At 45.5% G+C, this 22249-nt stretch overlaps 1 protein-coding gene across 2 annotated transcripts in view; it reads right to left on the minus strand.

Annotated features, from left to right (window-relative positions):
- Atp2b2 (ATPase plasma membrane Ca2+ transporting 2) overlaps nucleotides 1-22249 on the minus strand; it is a 333232-nt gene that overhangs the window by 300912 nt on the left and 10071 nt on the right. Inside the window, exon 1 of one of the 2 annotated variants that reach the window (XM_074044412.1) lies at nucleotides 19657-19779. The exons of the other annotated variant lie outside the window; for it this stretch is intronic. The gene's annotated coding sequence lies outside the window, so the exon portion shown is untranslated. Of the gene's footprint in view, nucleotides 1-19656; nucleotides 19780-22249 lie in introns of those variants that run through there. 2 annotated transcript variants of the gene reach the window in all.

The raw sequence follows: 22249 nt of genomic DNA on the forward strand, positions 1-22249 counted from the left end.
ATGCAAAATAAACAACCAGACAAGCTACAGAAGAACTCAGTTATCTACTTTCCCAACCAAGAGCTGCTGTTTCATCTTAAAACAAACGAACAAACAAACAAACAAACAAAAAAACTGCTGGGGCTGGAGGCATGGCTCAAGTGGTAAAGTGCCTGCCTAGCAAGCTCAAGACCCTAAGTTCAAACCCCAGCACCACCCAAGAAAGCAAAAGGAAATTGCTGAACTAGGAGATTCAGTGTGAGGTGGGCAGATGTGGGGAAGCTCCAGCCTACTGACACCATGTGATCTTGGGCAGACGGGCTGCAGTATTTGGGGCAGCGGGGATCTTCACAGTCTGTAAAATGGAGGAACACTGGGTGCTCACAGCAGCTCACTGGTATCCCACACTTTTTGGGTCAGCTCCATGCTTCTTTGCATTTGATCTCCATGACAAATCTGAACTGTAGCTGTCATTAGCATCATGGTTGGAGGCAGTGATGGCTTGGAGGTTGTGTGTTTTGGCCATGATCACACAGCTTAAGAGCTGGAATTGGTACCCAGGTTGATCTAACTCCTGAATCATACCCTAACTGCCACATGCTTCCAAAGTGGAATTCTATGACTCTGCCAGAAACAATAACATTAAGAAAGATAAGAAAGGTAACAGTGAGCAATTTAATCACATCACTTTAAAGTGACCCCCGGCCACAAGCCTGCCTCTGCCTCAGGACCTTCGTACTATCTGTTAACATTCTGGGAGGGCTCTCCCCAGATATCCTGATGGTTCCCTCTTTCACCTCCTTCAAGTCTTTACTGAGATGTCACCTTCTCTGGCTCCCCTATTTTAAAATACATCCTCCCTTCTGCCGCCCAAATTCCCAATCCTCCTGTCCTATTTTATCTTTTCTTTATGGCTCCTCTCACCACCTAATACGTTCATGCATTCTGTTTGCCGACTCTCTCCAAGAGAATTAACCCTTGCTCAGGACAGGGCTCCTGTAGCTTGCCTCTTGGTACATCCCGAGCGCAGCGCTGCACAGAGGCAGCATACAGCAGGCACGGAGAGTACCCTGGGATGTCGGACTGCTTACTTCCTCTTACACATGCAGAGGCTAGAGAACAGGTCCTGAGTCACAGGACCTGTAGATAGCAGAGCTACTGCACCAGGGCTCAAAATATAATGGGAGGTCCTTCCCAGGACTGGCGGTGGGAAGCCTCAGTCCTAGAGAAATTAGGGTTTGGGATGATTCACCTAATACTTTTCTTTTCCTTTCCAAAGGAGGACTCAGTTTGGGACCCCATGCAGGACATTAATGGTGTCCTGAATCCAAGCCACATCTTTGAGGAGATAGCAAGAAAGGTCACACAATGCTCCTGAACAAGGCAGAGCCAGGGACAAACTGGGTGCAGAACTCCTCCAGCCCCCTAGTGTGGCCTCCTGGGATCCCCTTCTGGCCCCCTGCCAGTCCTCCCTCTTCCCTCTTCTTGGCCCCTTGATCCCTGGGCCCTAGCCTTGTGTCCTGCTCTCACTTCCTTTAGCCCCAACTATGGCTTCTCACTTCAAACAGAAGTGTGGCCCTTCCCCCAGACATCTGTGTGGCCTGGGTGGGTGCCTGTGCTTTTGATAGGCAATGTTAACATAGGGGATCCCTTAGAGACTGTGCCTCAAGATCTTGGCTTTGGTTTGCGCTCACCTCTATGCCCTAAAGGTGAGTGCTCATTTCACAACCAAGTCTGTAACCCACATATCAGCTATTACCCTCTCACTCTGACCCTGAACTCTCCATAGGCACTCAATAAGTTTCTGTGGGCCAGCTGAGGTCAGCCCAGTTGGGAGAGATGACTCACTCACAAGGTAAAGGACTTAAGAGGCAAAATTATCCCAATAGGCAGAAACACTGGGCCAGTCAGAGAGAAAATGATTCAAGGGTAGATGAAAGTCAGGCATCTGAGAAAATTAAGTACAAGTCCATGGGGGAATTTGCTTGATAGTATTTATGTGAGAAAGACTTGAGAGTCGTATTTCATACGGTTAAGATGAGTTAATAGTGTGATGTGACTGTTTAAAAATTTAAAAAGTCTACTCAAAATTAGGATGTGTTACAAGAGGTAAGAGTATGAAGCTGAGGGAGGTGATGGCCTCAGCTCCACAAACCTCAGCTGGAGTGTGGTACCTGACTCCTTAAGAGGGACATTGACAGACAGCTACCACTTTGAAAGCAGTGACTGAAATGACAAGGGTTGCAGGTAGTGAGGCGGCATCTAAGCACCATCTCACCCAAATAACAAAGTAAAAAAAGGGTATGGGGGTGAGGGAAGTTTGGCCTGGAAAAGTTAAGTCCTGTTATTAATTTCTAAATTTATAAAGGACTTGTATGGAAGAAGGGCTGCACTTTTTAAGCTTCTCCAGAAAGCAGAATTAGGATCAGTGGGTAGAAGCTACAGTGAGAAAGAAAAATCTCGTCTTGGAAAGGAATACAAAAGTGATCAGTGTTTTCCAACAATGAAGTTGGTGCCATTTGAGGCAGTGACTTTCCTGTCTCTCCAGGTGCCCAAGCAGGGGTGGGCAGCTGTGAAAGGCCTTCTGCACTGGACAGGAGGGCACCAATCAGATGACTTCTGAGGCCCCTGGCCATTAAGATCCAGGAGGGTTTAGGTCCCGATGGGTCATTTCTTCTGAGAGCAGAGTGACCTCTCTGGGCAGCAAGTGAGCTCAGCAGGTCTGCCTCAGAACACCCTGGACTTCAGGATCCCTCCCAGAAAGCACAGTCTACAGTCAATGCAAAGGACAAAGACAGAAAACAGTCATCCCGAGTAATGGCTCCACTTCAGCCACGGAAGTGCTCTGTGGTATGGGGAACTTCTCTGTGCCCCAGTTTCCAAAATACACAGCAAGGAAATGTGAGCTAGGTCACTGCTTCTCAAACTTCCACATGCACAAGGCTCACTTGAAATCTTGACCAAGTGCAGACTCTGGCTCAGTAGGTCTGCCACTCATCACAGTTTGAACCCTAAATCCCTCATCTGGGGAGCCCCTTAGTCCTGGGCAGACCAGGACAGATGGTTATTCTGGGAATGGCTAAGATTCCATACTCAGGGGATACCCCAGGAGATGCCCATGCTGCTGGTGCAGGCTCACACTTTGAAAAGCAGGGATGCAGCTGTCAGGAGGCCTCTTGTTTGGAGTCTAGAGCCTGTGGTCCTAGAACCCCTGCTTCCTCCTCCACATAGAAAAAGGTGGAGCTCAGGGTGGATGTCTGGGTGACCTGCAAATGCCCATTCCTCAAAGCAGGAGGATTATATGATGAGGCTAAGCACCCCACTGTTGGGGGAGGTGAGGAAAACATCAGCCTGCTTAGCAGTGAGAGGTCCTCACCTCAGAGGAGCCTCTGCTCCCCAAGTAACCTTGGTTGGACATTTCCATGAATTCCAAGTGCTGGAGGAGGCGGGCAGGGCTGGCCCTGACTTACACTTACACTAAGAGGCCTCTCTTAGCCTCTGAAGAGCCTCAGAGCCAAAGTGGTATGAGGTATGATTTTATGCATATCTGATAAGGTGTCTTGTGCCTGTGACTTTTCTGGCAATTGTTCGAGATAACACCTCTTCACCGGTTAAAATCACAGGCTCCAGTTTCCTCAGAGAGAGATGGGAAACAAATGAGATGCAAAAACCCAGACTGACATAGATTCCACCCCCATCCCCAGGTGCTCTTGTTCCCAGCCTCAGAAGCAATGGTGGACAGAGCCTAGTCCCTCAGAGGCCCTTGGATATGGTCCAAAGCAGCAGCTGGGTTCAGGACTCACTTCATTTTTGGCTAACTCTGACACTGCGGTGGAGGGACAGAAAGGTGCAAGAAGAAAAGGTCAGGCAAGTAGGGCCAAATTTGGTTAACACCTGGTTTCCTGAGCGCTCTGGAAAGCCTAGCATCTTCCAACTCCTGCTCTTTCTAGGATTCCCAGTCCAACAGCCCACGTCACAAACACAGCTTTACACCAGGCACCCAGGGGATTGGATTAATCATTACCCAAGCCATTCCCATCCCTTGAAGCGGGATCCCTGGCACCGTCCCAGTATGCAGTCACTACGTTTTAAAGGTTTGCAGATTACTGGCCAGTGAGCAGTAATCTGACCAGGGTGTGCAGAACAAGATTGTTAGGGTCATAAATTTTTATTAAAGGTCACTAACAGATTTATAGAAAGTGCTGTAAAATGACACTTGTTTTTATTAGCACAAATCCTAGCACTTGACAGAAAGTTCCTGGGCTGAAGCAAAGCCAAAGGTTTTCTCCAACAACAGAGAGGCCTTTGATTCAAGTTCTTATAACCCACAGGGGATCAGGGCCAAAATTCCCAGGCTTCTCACAGAGGGGGAAGGGCCTCCTGTGGTTATTCAGAGACCCCCCTACCCGCCATCTGCAGGAACAGCAGTGCCTGTGGTGGGGCTTGGCTCCTGCCTCTGCCATGTGCTCCTCTAGGAGACTTAGTTTCCTCCTCTGAAATCTGGGGTAATTATATCCACCCTCAGGAAAGGTGTAGGGGGGTTAAGATGTTAGAGCTGGCATGAAAGTGATCAGAACATGAAGGGCCTCCCATCCTTTGTCTCCATGGCTTTTGTTCCCCAAGTATGTGTCAGCTGACTGAACAGACTCCATTTACCAAATGGAAAAGACAGACCTGAAACCCTGCTCTTGCATTCAGGCATCTCCTAGAACAACTCTGGGTCAAGAGACCCTAGGTGCTCCCAAATAGAGTGTGTCCAGGTAACTTAAGGGGTCTTCAGGAGGTCTCACATCACCATCTAATGTCAAGGAGCTGATAATGAAAGGAAGAAGGGAGGGAGGGAGGGAGAGGGTTGGGAGGAACGTAGGTCTGTATGTGAGACAGACTGGAAGAGAACATACAAAAATGATGGTGTCAGGGTGGAGGTCAGGTGTTCTTTTCCTGTTTTTCTAGACTTCCTGTAACAAGAGAAGTGGTTATGTAAAAGGAGCAGTCTTAATCTTTGGGGAAAGGCAGACCTGGATTCAAATCCTGGAAGTCCTTTCCTTGTTGTAAAACCTTGGAACAATCTCATAACCCCTGAGTTTCTGGTATATACAAAGGAGTAAGCCCACTGTCTCATGGGTTATGTCCTGGTATAGGAGCCATTGGAGGGTGGCCTTTCAACAGCCTCTCACTCCTCCGTTTGCAGAATTTTCCCTCTACTTGGTTGGTCCTGATAGCCATCTAATGCTCAGAAGAAGAAAATATGTCTGTCTATGAAACCAAACCAGAAAAATCAGAGCTGAGAAACAAAGGAGAAAAAATGGGTCACCTATTTTAGGTCTTGGATCAAGCCTGACCTGAAACTTGTTGCTCCTATATTGTTCAAATATGTGAGCCAAGAAATGACCACTGCAGTTATCTTATTGGATTTTTACTACTTATAAAGCACTAAGTGACTCATGAGATTATCCCTAATGCATATTAAGTGCCTAAAATGACAAGGGACACATGGGGTAACATTGTGATAGTTGTTGTTTTGTTAAAAATTTAAAACAGGATATAGTATATTTTTTTCATTCTTTTGTTTCTTGAATTTTTATTTTGAAATTTTTAATTCTATAGATTTTCTAGAGTTGTTCAATGAGTTCTCACATACTGTTTATTTCGTTCACCAGTTATTATGGGTCTTGGTCTCTCTCTCTCTCTCTCTCTCTCTCCCCGTGTCTCTCTCTCTCCCCCCTTTGCTGCTGTTGGGCCATTTGACGGATCAGTCCATTTTCAATCCTGTCCACCTGAGCATAAGAACAAAGACAACCTCCCACAGAGCCACAACCCAACCCTCCTCCTACCCAGGAAATTCAACACTGACACAGTCTGGAGTGACCCGCCAGTCTCCCCAATGTCCTTACAGCTTCCTCTCTACCCAGGGATCATGCATTGCATGGAGCTCTCGTGTCTCTTCAGAATCCTTTCAGTTAGAACTGCTCTTCAGACTTCTAGTCCTTGCAAAATTTTGGGGGATTTGCCTAATTGCTTCCTCATAAGTAGATTGCTATTAAACAGTTGATCTAGTTGTAATAAACATTTTATGGAAGTATTGTACACATACAGAAAAATGATGATACTGTATTTTTACAAACTGAATACATCAATGTATCTAGTCCTCAGGTCACAAAAGAAATAATCAGCATCCTACAAGCCCCCTCTATGTGTCTCCTGTTCCACCAGCAATTTCTGTCATAACCGATTAGCTTCATCTAATCTTGAACTTTACATGAATGTAATCATTCGACCTGTTCCCTTTTAAAAGGGATTGCCAGCTTTCATTCACTGTTGCATTTGTGAGATTCAGCTATATTGCTACACAAATCTGAGGTCCACAGCATTTATGATTATTGATGTATCACTGTCACAAGAATAAAGAGTGAATCAGGACACATACGTTTCCAGCCATAAAAACGAATCTGAGGGTCAGGCATGGTCCTGGCCACCACCTAACAAGCACCTCTGTTCATAAGTTGAAAAAGCAAACACTGCCAGAGGCCTAGGCACAGAACAGATGCCTGAGGAGCTGCCTCTGAGGATATCACTCACACCAGCTTTGTTCAGTCGTGGCCATGACCTTGAGCTAGACCATCCACCTGCTTCTGGACAAGGAGATGGAAATGCTGATTATGCTGATTTGATCAATACATATCGTATATATGTACTGAAACCCATTTACTGTAACCAATAATTTCACTGTAACCCATATATACATATAATCATGACATTAATCAAAAATTTTTAAAAATGTTTTAAGGAGTGGGAAATATTCATTACCCTGATTGGTCACTATATACTGTAAACATGTATCAAATTACCATGCTCTACCCCATAAACTTGCACAATTAAAAAAATAATTAATAAAGATATGAATAAAATGAAATGGGGATTGCAGCACAGCAACTAAGAGATAGCATAGATAAATGGGACTTCATAAAACTAAAAAGCTTCTGCTCATCAAAAGAAATGGTCTCTAAACTGAAAAGAACACCCACAGAGTGGGAGAAAATATTTGCTAGCTACACATCAGACAAAGGACTGATAACCAGAATATATAGGGAACTTAAAAAACTAAATTTTCCCAAAACTAATGAACCAATAAAGAAATGGGCAAGTGAACTAAACAGAACTTTCTCAAAAGAAGAAATTCAAATGGCCAAAAAACACATGAAAAAATGCTCACCATCTCTAGCAATAAAGGAAATGCAAATTAAAACTACACTAAGATTCCACCTCACCCGTTAGAATAGCCATCATCAGCAACACCACCACCAACAGGTGTTGGCGAGGATGCAGGGAAAAAGGAACCCTCTTACACTGCTGGTGGGAATGTAAACTAGTACAACCACTCTGGAAAAAAATTTGGAGGCTACTTAAAAAGCTAGACATCGATCTACCATTTGATCCAGCAATACCACTCTTGGGATATACCCAAAAGACTGTGACACAGGTTACTCCAGAGGCACCTGCACACCCATGTTTATTGTAGCACTATTCACAATAGACAAGTTATGGAAACAGCCAAGATGCCCCACTACTGATGAATGGATTAAGAAAATGTGGTATCTATACACAATGGAATTTCATGCAGCCATGAAGAATAACGAAATGTTATCATTCGCTGGTAAATGGATGGAATTGGAGAACATCATTCTGAGTGAGGTTAGCCTGGCCCAAAAGACCAAAAATCGTATGTTCTCCCTCATATGTGGACATTAGATCAAGGGCAAACACAACAAGGGGACTGGACTTTGATCACATGATAAACTGAGAGCACACAAGGGAGATATGAGGATAGGTAAGACACCTAAAAAACTAGACAGCATTTGTTGCCCTCAACGCAGAGAAACTAAAGCAGATACCTTAAAGCAACTGAGGCCAATAGGAAAAGGGGACCAGGAACTAGAGAAAAGGTGAGATCAAAAAGAATTAACCTAGAAGGTAACACCCACGCACAGGAAATCAATGTGAGTCAATGCCCTGTATAGCTATCCTTATCTCAACCAGCAAAACCCCTTGTTCCTTCCTATTATTGCTTACACTCTCTCTACAACAAAATTAGAAATAAGGGCAAAATAGTTTCTGCTGGGTATTGAGGGGGTGGGGGGGAGAGGGTGGGGGAGGAGTGGGTGGTAAGGGAGGGGGTGGGGCAGGGGGGAGAAATGACCCAAGCCTTGTATGCACATATGAATAATAAAACAATAAAAATTAAAAAAATGAAATGCGGATAATAATAGTACCTTGTAGTAGGCAGAATTCTAACAGCCCCAAGATTCCCAGTCTGTGGCGTACATACCTAGGAAAATGGCCTCCCCTTGAGTGGGCAGGACCTGGATATATGATGAGGTACACTCCTACAGCCATGTGAAATTATATAGCAAAGATGAAAGGGCAGTACAGATGTAAGTAAGGTTCCTAATCAGTTGACCGTACATTAAGCCAAATGGAGTGCCCTGGTGGGCCTGAGGTGCTCAGTGAGCCGTTAGCATCAGTGGGTCTGGAGGTCAGAGAGCTCTAGTCACTCTCCTGCTGGCCTTAGAGAATCAATGCAGCAGAAATCTTATAGATGCAGGATGATGAATTTCACCAAAAATCACATCAGGGTGTCCGGAGCAGGCAGGCAGAAGAGACCCCAGTGCCAAAGAGAGGCTCCAGCTAAGCTTTGCCTAGACTCCTCACCATGGAAACTATGAGATAACACGGTGCATTGTTTTTAAGCTGCTAATTTTTTGGTTATTTGTTATGCAGCCATAGGCAACCACCGCACTCTGTCACAGAAATGTTAATGAGATAATGCAGGCTCTGCCTCATGTCTACACCGGTCCCATGCTCACTTATTTGATTCTGTTTGCCTTCCTCTCCACGTCAAGTACACAGCGTATCTTTAGGGAAGTCTGTTGGACACTAATGCCCTCACATTCCATACCTTTCTTTGAAGCCACCAGTGAACCAGGAGACCTGAGCAGGTCTGAAGAGCCTGCAGTTCCTGGCCAACTTGGGAGACAATCAGGAGGCGGCAGTGCTCAGGTTAAAGCTGGAGGGGAGAAAAACTCCTGCCCATTTGCATGAAGAGATGTGGACAGGGATGCTCACTGCTGCGCTATTATTGCAAAACAGTAGGAAATACACTTTGTTACACAGTTACATTTTCAAATACTATACAGCAGTGCAAGACAAGCCAGTGCCTTGTGCCAGTGCGAACAATTCTCAAACAGTGACGCAGAAAGATAGGTGCAGCATGGCACCATGGGTAGAAAATTTAAAATGTGCATCTGATGCCTGGAAATGGAGTCTCCGGTGGGGAGGGACAAGGTATGAATAAGTGAGTAGGTAGTTTTATTTCGTAGGCGGAACGTTAGCAGATGGCGTCAGAGTGTTAATAGTACGTCAGCTCCGTGAGGGATTTTTGTTTGGTCCATTGACGGAGCCTCAGCATCTAGAAAAATGCCTGGCACATAGCAAGTGCTCACTAAACACTTGAATGAATGACTGGATGGTGTTGGATATATCACCCTCTGTTAGATCCTGATATGCATCTTAAAAAGAAAATCTTAGGGTCCTCTGGCACCACAGACATCCCATCTTTAGCGACTGACTTGCTCTATGGCCCTGGGGGAGAGCCCCACAGAGAGCTCTACAAGGCTTCTCAGAGTCTCCACTTTGCCATTTGTAAAATGGGTGGGGGTGTGAGTGGACTGGTTTCAGTTTCCTCCTGCTTTAGGAGTCCGTGGTTCCTGAGGATTCCATAGTTCCAGGGAGTGGCAGGTTGGTCCTCACAGACCAGTGCAGCTGAGGTCCACTGCTGTGGGATCTTCCCCTTTATTGAGCTCTTAGCTCCCCTCATTCCTTGCAGAGCTGACTTTTCAGGAGTGGCATGGTGGCAAATGTGGCTTTGGTCTGAGTGGTGGGTCCTCTGGCAGGCCACCCATCTCTTGATGCTTTGGCATTCTCATGCATAAAATGAGGGCTGTCATTCATTCTCAACATACCAGTCAGGGGCTACAATTTGTGTGACATTGGGTCTTGCTTCACATCCTCAAATCTAAGGACCAGAGTGGTGGGGGAGCACTGACCCTCTCCCTAATTGGCAGGCAGGGGTTTGCGCATCTTCATCCTCTGCAGAGTCCCCTGAAAGGTACAGGTTTCTGGGAGAGCAGGGTCTCTCTCAGGACCATTCATAGGAGGGCCTCCTGCTGGCTGGATGCCCTGCGAGGCCATTCTCACACACTCCCAGCCATTCCTGAGTGGCTCATGCCACCGGGCCACCCCGGGCAGGCCACTGTTACCAGAGGCAGGGTGATTGCAATCCTTCCATGGTGTGCTGCCATCTCCAGGTTTCCAAGGTGCTGTCATGTCCCATGCACCCCCACTAATCTTCACAACAAGGTGGGAGGCAGGCAAACTTCTCATTGTGTACAGGAAGGGATTCATGTACAAAGGGGTGAAGGACCCAATTCTCCCCCAGCCACCTGCTCACACAAACATTCACGGAGCACCTACTGGATGCAAATATGAAGAACAGAATTCATGAAAATAGTGACATTTATCAAGCACCTACTACCTGGCAACAATTATCAGGTAACCATCCTATTCAGACACATTAACTCTTGAATCTTCACACACTAGGAGAGGCAAGTACCACTACGAGGCCCTTTTATCACAACACAGTCTGTCTCCAAAGCCTGCAAACTTAACTAGTCTGCAAACCCAGCCCACCTTTAAGAATCTGCAGTTTGATATAAAGAGTTTATGACATCCAGGCATGCAGTATCACTCAGTACTTGTAGATAAACAGATGCCTTGCAGTATGAGCTGATCAGAGATGCCTGAGGCAGGTTTCCTTGAGAAGGAGGCATTGGGGCTTATGAGGAATGAGTAGGAGTTCACCAGACCAATCAGTAGGCTCCTAAGCCAGGACACCATACCAGATCCTCTGTTCTTTCAACAAACCACACAGATCTCATAACCACAGACTGCTGGAGAGAATCCTCAAGATGATGAGTTCTCATTCATCCATGCCTCACAAAGGCTGGTTGGGGAGGACTTTCCATCTGCCTCGGTCACCAGCTCTGAAATCCTCTCTGACCTGCATCTGATGGCAAGTTTGGGCCACTGACTCCCATTTAAACACATGTGCTACCTCTAAAGGTAGAGAGGACCCTAATATTAAAACTTGAGGCAGGAAGTATAAATCAGGGACACAGCACGCATGAAACACTAGCTAAGAAGGTGAGCTCTGCTCATGCTCCCAGCTCGCCCCATGCACCTTGGGGAAGTGACTTCCTATCTCTGAGCCTCAGCTTCTTTGCCTGTGAAATGAAAGCAGTAATGACATGTCTCTCGTCGGGCTGTTGTGGCTAAGTGGGAGTTTATGCAGCACCATGGGAAAGGCTTAGTGATGTTATTTTTTTTTAATTAGTATTATAAGTAAGGGGGCCTTCTGGGAATACAGGGCAGTTTCCTAAAAGTCCACAAAGAGGACAGACCAGGGAGAGGGCATGCTTCCTGTGGCCTCTGAGTATAGGACTTTCCAACCAGGCAAGAAGCAGGTCCAGGTAGAGGATAGTGAGTGAATTTATCTAAGAGCAGCATGGGAGACCTCCATACCTAGGCTGCCTGGCCCAGAGCCCATGCCTGGCAACCACATGTTAAATGAAGGACTGCAGATGGACGGCCACACTGGGCCAGGTCATGATCCTGCTGGCTTCTGACAGAATAACCACAGGGAGGCAACAGGGGCCACTGGAGCGCCTTAGCATACAAAGAACGAGGATCAGAAGGCTGGAGGAATGGCTCAACTGGTAGAGCACCTACCTAGCAAGCCTGAGGCCCTGAGTTCAAGCTCCAATACTGCCAAAAAAAAAGGAAAAAGGATCAGGTGGGTGGCCACCCATTGCTCATGTGCACAGGGTCTTTTTGTAGACTGTAAGGGGGTGCACATGCTAGCCCTCTCTGTGCAACTAGAGATGGGGGGCACACAAGAAACATGTTTACTACTAACAATCCCACAACCTCCCAGTGAGTATTCACTGCGTGTGCTTTACCTTATCTGACCTCCACAGCCCATCTGCCAGATAGGTGTTATTATTAGTTGTACATTATGGATGGGTAAACCAGGGCTCAGAGAAGTTAAGCCAAATGGTGCTTCAGTTAAAACACCTATGTTTGAGCCAAAGCACCTATGTTTGCAACCCCAATCTGTAATCCTTTGGCTGGGTCAGAGAGGCAGAGAGGCAAGGGAAGATAAGGCTAATGAGCTATGATGTGGAAAATTTCCTCACTGGAGGGCGGCCCAGTTAAAGACCAGATGGTTCACTTCTTCATGTGGCACTAGGGAGGGAATGACACAGTGACAGGACAGTGGGAATGCCAACCTGAAGGTGGTACTGGTCTCAGGAGATCCCAAAAGAGATGCTACACTACACTTCTTCTTTTGAGGCTGTCACTGGTGAAAATACCACTGCCAACACCACTTACAAGATTGATGGTAAATCATTCAAGAAAATATGTCTCATTATTTTATTTTCCTCATTTTTACCCAAAGCCTTACTGCTCAATTAGAATCTTTATTAGACTGTCCAGATGAACTTTGCTTTTTCCAGAAAACTCATCTACCCTGGCAGTGAGCATCTCTATTGGAGAATGATCCAACCCCACCCAGTGAGGCTTGACAATGCTGTCAATCATGTGCTTCCCCTCCCCTTAGGCCTCGAGGCCTGGTCAGTCACGGTAGCTTATCCCTCTGTCCTCAGTGATTGGTTCAAGAACAGGACACATGACTTAAACTGGACCAATCTGTCCTTCCATAGATTTGTTTTATGGACAGGGAGGAAGGAAATGATCTTTGCATAGTTTGTAAACTGGCTTTAAGAACCACAACAAATTGGGGGTGTGATCCTTGATACTTGCTTAGCATGTACAAGGCCCTAGGTTTGATCTGTAGGAGAAAACAAAAAAAACAACCAAAACCAAAAAAAAATCAACAGTCCCAGAGTTACTGGTAGCCATCTGACTCACCAAGAGGAAATAATGTCTGAGAATGAAGCTAACACTGGAAAGCAGAGTGAGAGGATGATTTGAGCCTCTGGATTCTACTGTGCCCAATGCCCTCACCCTTGTAACTGCAGTTGTGAGAGCCAACAAATTTGTGTTTTGCCTAAGCTAGTTTGCATGTGATCTCTCATCACCTGAAAGTTCTCTTAAATACCACCCTTATAGGGTTCATCAACTGATGCGTTCAGCAATCATTTATTCAGTATGCATTCTGGGACCAGCACTGATTTGCTCTCTACCTTAATGGAAATTAGGATGGGAAGATTTATCATCGGTAGAGTCTTTGGGGCAAAAGGACTCAGACTCTGAAGGCACTTTGTAAAAAGAAGGCCCTAGCACATCTGGATCAAGGTCCAGCTCTTAGGAGCAGGTGCGTAGTGAAGAATGACTGTAATAAGGAATCACATTAGCAACAGAGTCTAACAAGGTTTACAGGACAAGTTCCAATGGGACTGTTGTCTACTGAGTGGCTATTTCACTTGTGACAAAGACAAAATCAGGATAATGGTTGGGCTTCTGTTGTTGTAAGTTCATTATGGAAGATAGCTGGCCAGGATGGGGCTCAGGTCAGAGAAGACAAAGGACGACAAACTGAGCCTGAGATATTATAAAGTTTTGCAGTGTCCAGGAACTTCCTAGAAGCTGAACTGAAGTGTGGAATTACCCAAGACTAGACCACAGACTCTCTGCATCCACTGACTGAACTCTTCTCTTCGTGCCCACTTCCTTGTCTGTACAATGGCTATTCTGACTGGGTGGCGATGAGGACCACACCAGAGCTCTGTAACCGGCAAGGGCCCTCAGCTTGTTTTCCAGCACAAGCAAGGAAACTTGAGGAATAAAACTGTTCTTCAGAGTCAAACCAACAAGTGTGTTGCTGGGGCCAGTTGGGTCGTGAGGAAGTGCAGAACAAAACAGATTACCTTTGAGACGGCGGCTGAACAAGCAGAGCAAAGCTGTGGGTTTTGCAAAAATGACTCTTGGAGAGCAAGTACTAGTGGCGTTCCATGGAGACTGGCTCAGGCAGCTCCACTTCACAGTGCGATGCCAGAGCTGGGCTGGAGGTCTTCTTGCTGCACACTGCCCATGCAGAGCCACACGCACCTGGCAGGGAAGGCAGAGGGCCATGGGGCCATCTCTGCCCAGAAGGGGCACCTTCCTTTATGTGCCCCAGACCACCACATGGTCTAGTACCATATAAAGTATGTATGGACATACAGGAAAGGAATGTGCATATGACCCCAGGAGTGTGTGACAGCAGGTAAGACCTATGTAGGGAAACTGTGTGATGGACAGTTCTTTGGCAAGCAAAATTCTAGAGTCTCTCTGATAAGTCCTTTAAGCCCCAATGAGAAAGCTTCCCATTTCTAAAGCTGCATTTCTTTTAAGGTGACATCTCCAAGAACCACTTTCAATCAAAGAAGTCCACCTGGAGCAGGGTGACTGTCTTAATGAGTCACTCTTTCTCCTCTTATGTCAAAACTGCAAAATGCTCACAGCCATTGCTTCTCCCTCAGGTCCCTTGACTTTCTCCCCTCTCCTGGTTTCCAGTGGCCTGAATCTTGTGGCTGCCCCCTCTGAGGCATATATGAAGGGACTTTGTTTAAGCACAAATAGGTTGATGACGCATAAAATGCAGCCCAGCTCCTACTGCTCCCCACAGAAAAGCACCAAGAACTTAGTGAACCTCTGTACCCAGTTTCCTCAAATGGATGTGAGGTGTGTGGAGGACAGGGATGGTGTCTTGGGACCCCCATAAGGATCTGTGACAAGTGTCTCCATAGAAGAATACCATTTTTGTTTTAAAAGTGAACTATTAATCTCTTTTTTGTTCTCTGTACTGTCTCAGTGCTTGCTGCATTCCCACTAAATTCTCCCCCAAATCCTATTTTCCAGACAAGTAAACTGAGGAAACTTTGTAAGCAGTCATCTCACACCTTCTGATAAAGGAAACCAAGACCAAGTCAAGTGAGCTTCCAATCATGGAAGCTACTGGTTCTGGGCTGCTGGGCTGAAAAGGGAGTATGCAACAGATACCACCAGTTATGGTTTGGACATGAAGTGTCCCCCTAAAAAGACTCGTGTCAAAGGCTTGGTCCTCAAATGCAACGTTCACAGGTGTGACTGGAATGTGAGGGCTCTGACCTCATCCGTTGATGGATTCATAACCCGATGGACTATTGGAGATGGCAGAAACCACAGAAAGGTGGCGCCTGATTGAAGGAAGTAGGTCACTGGGGCAAGCCTTTCAAGGGTGTATCATCTCCCTAGCCTCTTCCTGTCTGTCTCTGCTTCCTAGCCGCTATGAGGCAGGCAGCCACCTCTGTCCTATGCTCCCGCTGCCATGATGTTCTGCCTTACCACAAGCTCACTGCAAAAATCTTTCCTCCTTTGAAAGGACTTGCTCAACACAGGAAACTGACACATGCACACCACCTACCATGTCCATTTTACAAATATGGGGGACACTGAGGCCCAAGGAGGAGCATGGGATGTTAGAAAGGCATGGGAGAATACAGGGTTTGGGGCCAACATGCATCACACATGGTGTAAAGAGGCAATATAAAAAAGTCGCAGCTACATGGAAGATGTCCTAATACCCATAGATCTTGGGGATGAAAGCATGAATTTGGGGTTCAGTTTTCTTACTTGTTGCCATGGGTAGCCACCTAACTCCTCTGCACCCCAGTTTTCTCCTATATAAAAGGGGAATGATGGGGCTGGAGATGTGGCTTAAGTGGTAGAGAGCCTGCTTAGCAAAGGCTCAAGGTCCTGAGTTCAAACCCTAGTACTGCCAAAAAAGAAAAAAAAGTAAAAGGGGAATATACAAATATACAAATACCTTCATCAATGTGTTGCTGTGAAGATTAAGTGAGATGATCCCTATAAAAGCTTAACACAGAGCATGGGGCTTACTAAGTGTTCAGGTATTGTTAACCTTTATGATCTTGGTGGGTTACGGAATGTTCTAAATGATTCTGCTCCAAAATAAATCAGGTGTATGTTGCCTTTCCAACAGTATTTAAGATCAATACCATTTTTTCCAGTTTAAAATCTGCTAAGAACTTTGGAGAAAGTTTTCTCTATGTAAACTTCTGAATTTTAGTGGGAAAAAGAGCAATAAAAAGGGTCATTAGGACTCAACCCATCTGCAGTCACTACTTTGGTGACCTTAGAAATAATAACAGCCAATAGCCAATACTTATTGGTGCTTCCAAGCACATGTTTTGATTATATATATTGATTACATTATATTAAATATTAAATAATTAATATTTTACACATTAATTACCTTATATATTAAATATTAATGGATAATACTTAACATACCCATAAATAATTAAAATAATTTATTAAATAATTAATATTAAATACATTCATTATCTTTATTCATATATATTCATTAAATTTTCACCACAAACCCTGTGAAGAGGGTATTAGATGTCATTTCCATTTTATAGGTAAGGGGTTTGGGGATTTGCCTCAGTTTATCACTTTCCTGCTTCTAGCCTTGGTTTCTCCAATTGTGAATGAGGCCAGTTCATACCTGCTTACTCTGTGGGGTACTGAGATACTCAGAAGATGGTGTATGTGAAATTGCTCCTCAAACACAAAGAGGGCTCCAGAGTGGGAGACACACAATTCCCAGGTGAGGCCCCTGCCATTAAGGAACTTGTCACCAGCCACAGGCTCTCCTGAGCACACACCTGGAATAAGGGGTAAATCTTTCTTCAGTCATTCATCACTCCTCTTCGTGTCCTTCACCTCTAATTCTCACTGTTCGAAATCAGCAGGGTGAATGTTTACTCAGAAATTAGTCCATTTTCACTTTAGTTATAGATTTGTGCCTGTAGATTTTCTCTCACATCCTCTGTGAGAGAAAATTTGTTCTCAGACAGGAATGACATTAAGGCAAATATCCTTCCACAGTGATGTGAGCCATCCCTCGTCAAGCCATGTACGCCAGCCAAGCCAGCAAGGTCATTTCATAAACCCTCCAAGGGCTTACTCACCAAAATGCAGGATGGTAACTTGGGCAAGACAGAATTCATGGCGTATCTGAGGATGGAAATACAGTGAAGGCCTAAGGATGCAGCCCCAAAAGGTTTAGTATGGCCTTTGGTTGGAAAGGGCAGAGTGAAATGATTGAGTCTTTCCCTTCACTGTACTGAGGTGGAAGCACCTGGGTGATGTTGACACTTCTGGCTGTGGGACTGGAAAGGAATGTAAGAACATGACTCATGGAAAGGTCTAGTTTGGGATATGTGAGAGTTCGACCAACCCAGACAACATCAGACTTGAAGATCTGAGGCCGTCAACCCATCTGTTAGCACTGTGCAACTAAAGGCATTCCCCTGGGCCTTCCTGTGAAACAGGCCCTTAAGTTTCATGATGCAGAGCTCAATATATTCTAAGTCCATCATTTGGGCTGGCTTGGGCTTCTCTCAGTAGCCTGGGGCTTGGAGGCAGATGAGGACTTTGGCATGACTGTCAGAACCACATTTGAGACTAGCCCTTACCACTGTGGGCTCTGGGAAAACAATGTCTCTGCACCTCAAGTGTCTCAATTGTGCAATGGCAGCAATATAAGTAACCATTCTCCACAACAGAATAACTTGGTGTTTCAAGACAGGGATGTGCTGCACTGGGAAAATTCAAACAAAATGAAACATGAGGTGAATCTGGTATTGCCAAATAGAAATATTAAAAAATAATTTAAAAAAACCCTTCTGGCTTCAGTATCATGGAAGAAATGCCATTTTACCAGAGAGTAGGAAGGCCATAATCTTAGGAGACAGGGACTCCTTTAGCTTAGCTTTATGGCCACCGCACTGGCCCTCACTTGGTTGCCAGGAAACCACTCTGACACATGGAGAGAGCCTGGTGGATATTAATCTGCTTCCCTGTTTACACTCTGCTGTGCTATTAGGTTATTTGTTGCACATCTTCCCCCTAGCAGTGGGTTGGTGTGGGCACAACCCAGGTGCCCAACAGAACAGATGCTCAATGAGGGTGGGTGAGCAAACTGAAGAAGAAAGAACATTCCAGAGGGAGCAGAGGCCAGTTTTAGAGCTCCAAAAGAAAGATCAAAACTGAAGGGGGGGGGGGATGCTGCTGATCCACTCCCCATTCCTGCCCCCTACAGAAGACAAATCCCTGATTCTGAAAGAAGATTCCTTTAAGATCAAGAAGAAGTACAGCATTTGATCTGCCGGGCCAGCACCATTCTGTGGAAGAATACACCAGCATTCTCCCAACTGCAACACTTTCTGAGCACATACACATAGTGCTCAAAAAGATTCAGATTTCACAGCATTTTGGATTTTTGGATTAGGTGTGCTTAGCTGGTAAAGTCTACACAACTATTCCAAAATCAAAAAAAGAAAAGAAATCTGAAACACTTGTGGTCCCAAGCATTTTGGATAAAGAATACACAATCTATTCAAGATGCCTGACCCATTTTAGGAAACCATTAGGATCAGGTGATTTGGGTTTTGTTTACTTGTGTGGGGTTTTGTTGCTTTGTTTTGAGACAGGGTTTTGCTATGTAGCCCGTCTGGCCTTGACCTCTCGATCCTCCTGCCTCAGTGTCCTGAGCTCAGGAATTACAGATGTGAAACACCACTCCCAGTACATATGAAGCTTTTAAATTCAAATCCATAGCCACCCATTGAGCAATTCCTTTGTTCACTGCTGAATCCAAAATAGTGCCCAGTACATAGCAGGTACTTGATAAGTATTTGCTGAGGCCTCACTGGGCTGTTTATCCAGGTGGAAGGTACATTCTGCAGGCTGGCTGAGTTCACCCAATTGTTCCAGACACTTTCAGGTCAAAATGGGGGAGATTTCTTTTAAAACAACCATATAAACTGTAGAGGCCTGGGGAGGGAGAATTCTGCCCTAGCCACTTGCTGGCTGTGAGACTTCTAGAACTTTCCTTAGTTTCTTGCAGCTGGGAATCTCATCTGAAATATGGAGTAGGGGTAACTCTACACCCTTTTTAAACAAAAGTGACATTCATAAAATAAACATATAACAGATCACACCATAGAGGAAGTATTCCATGCGTTGGTACCACGGACTACCACTGTAAGCCCCTTCTCTTGCGGGTCTCCAGGCCACAATTCATCTAGTATCTATAGGAAGACCAGGACTAGTAGGCAGATATGGCCAGGGCCCCATAGATGTTCCAGTTGAAGTTCTCTGTACCCTGGGAGGCTCCTCTATAGGGCCCCAGCCTTCCCTATTTTTACCCAATTCATCTATTCCAGCCCAAAAGCGGGGGGCAAGCTCAGCCTCACCTATGAAAACAAACCTCTGCTTTTCAGAGAAGAAACATCACACTGAAACACAGACTGATTTCCATGGTACCTGGGACCAGCACTGAGAGCCAGCACTGGAAGTACCCTGGGGCTCCATGTGCCTGCAGTTAGGGGATGTCAGGAGGAATCTGATAATTCATGAATGGTACATTTCCACTCCTCTTTTCCTGACCTGAATCCTGAGGCAGAAGGATGGAGCGTTTCCATCCACCCACATCTCAAGCCAGCAAACCTGGCCATGTGAATTTCCCCAGCAGCACACACAGCTCACCAAGACACCATGCGCCTCCCAGGAAGAAGAGCAGCTTTACAAATATGAAGTCTAGCTGGTGCACGTGGTGTATGCCTGTAATCCCAGCTTCTTAGGAGGCAGGGGTAGGAGGATCATGGTCCAAGGTTGGCCCTTGCAAAAGCTTGAGACGAGACCCTGTCTGAAAAACAAATGAAAGCAAAAAGGGCTGGAGGTGTGGTTCAAGTGGTAGACTGCCTGTTTGGCAAGCATGAGGCCCTGAGTTCAAACCCCAGTACCAACAATAAAATAATAATAAATGAAAATAATGAGTCTAAATCAACTAAGAGATTTCAGGTACTGGAAGCTTTTCTATACAGTAACTTGCTTAATCTTTCAACAATGCCATGGTCCAATCCCCCACTTTACAGCTGATAAAACTGAGGCCCAGAGATATCTAGCTCACAGTTAGAAAGCAGAGAAGTCATAATTTGAACTCAGGTCATTTTAAACCAAGATCTATTTTACTGGCTGTCTCTGAGAGATTTTAAGGAATCATATTAAGTCAGAAAGACTAGGGGGCAGGGTGGAGAGAGAGAGAGAACTGATTTTCACAGTAGCTCTATGTTTTTATTAGTTCAAAATCTGCATATTTTTATAAGACATACAAGCTTGGAGTTGGCAAGCAAACAAAACACAAGCCAACATGACTTGGGTTTCTGTGGAAGGACGGGCAGAGTTAGCACACAGATGCTGGCGTTAGGATCTGCTTTGGCAGAATGCACCTAAAATAGTTGCTGTCTTATTCCCTGCCTCTTTCCCAGCCATCATTCATTAATTTCTGCTTCGTGGGCGCCGAGGCTCGCTGGCTACAGACAAGTCATCTGGCCTCACAGCCTTTTCCTGCAGCAGGGTAATGAATGTTCATAAGGGCCCAGCAGGAAATGGATGAGGGCACACATCGAGGTCATGATCACAGCTATTGGCGGTACACATCCTGGGGGACCCCTGGGTCTGAAATGATTCTGTTGGTGACCCCAGGAGCATCTTCATGTTTTATCATGTTGGTCAGCACTTTGAAGTATGGTTTGTGGGTCTGCTAAGGACTGTGAGGTATAACACAGGTTGGTGGGCATGAGTTCTAGAATGCAGTTTCCTGAGTTCCCCAGGGTGACACTGGTGACTGCTTCCTGTCCTCTACTAGCCTGTGAGCTTACGAAGACAGCACTGGACCTGGCTCAAAGACACATGCCCAGAATGGTCATGGAGCCTGGTTCAAACCAGGCCCCCAAGACTGAATGAGTGAGTGAGTGAACGAGCTGTGTTGAGTCTTAGTTTCCCTGCTGGTTAAGTTTTACTACACCCAAACTCTCATTGTGGTTTAATAGAGGTGAACACACTCTTTTCTCTTACTTCAAAGACCAAGTGATATGCAAGTCTTCCTTGACTGAAAATTCAATGCTTGCGTTTTCAAAAAGCTCAGCTCACATCAACTCAGCAAACAGTTCTTGAAAGTCCATTCTATGCTGTGCTAAACTTTGCATGGGGATACAGAGACCACAACAGGTTGCAGAAGCCTCCTCATCTGAGACTGAGGCACCCTCCCTATGGACCCCACAACACGTGGTGGGTGAGAGGATGGGCTGATCAGGAGCAGAGAAAAATGGAAATGTACACCAGCCTCAACAGGCCTTTGTGCATGATCTGGGAGATTTCTCCATGGGTGGATGGGGTGGGTGACTGGTACTCACTTGTGGCTGTGTCCCCTACAGACCCTTGCATCTATCGATGTGTGCCTACAAATGTACCTGAGAGGCTGGGGCCTGAGATTAGATCAAACATGCATGTCAGTACCCATTTCCTCCCAAGCAGGACTGACAAGAGAATTAAATGAGATAATGTAGACACTTTATCACAAAACACAAAAACAACCAAATCATTCCTCAACCAACAGCCAATGGATAAGTAAGACCTAAGACTTAGTAACTCCAACTTCTTGGACTTGGGGTGAGAAATAAGCTTCTTATGACAAAGTTGAGATACACAGTTTATGGGATCCTCCAAGTCATAAGCATTCAATCCACACATCATAGATCTTTCACCATTGCTAGAAACATCCTGCCTCCACTGGCCAACCTGTAAAATAGGTCTAATGCACTCACTCCTTCAGTGGCCATTTGAGTGTCTCCTATGTGCTAGGCTTCTCTGATATGTGGTAAGCACAAGGAACAAAAAGGACAACTCCCTGCCCTCGTGGAGCTTCCTTTCTAGCAACATGAACTGGCTTATTGGCTGGCAAAGTACACGACAAAGCTTGGTTCTTCCATTATTGGTGTTTCTGTTGTTTTATAAATAAATGATATACCAAATGCTTGATTCTCATTCTTTCTCTTTCCTTGCAGTGATAACGATCTGGAGGCAGAACAACGTTAGCCCACAGAAACATGGACTTCCCTCATTCTTTGTTTCTACTACATAGAATTCCTCAGAATGGCTATTCTGTGAAATCAGCTCCCTCTTTTTTTTTTTTTTTCATTTTTCTTTTATTATTCATATGTGCATACAAGGCTTGGTTTATTTCTCCCCCCTGCCCCCTCCCCCTCCCTTACCACCCACTCCAACCCCTCCCGCTCCC

Source organism: Castor canadensis, chromosome 10, assembly GCF_047511655.1.
Source record: "Castor canadensis chromosome 10, mCasCan1.hap1v2, whole genome shotgun sequence".
NCBI lineage: Eukaryota > Metazoa > Chordata > Mammalia > Rodentia > Castoridae > Castor > Castor canadensis.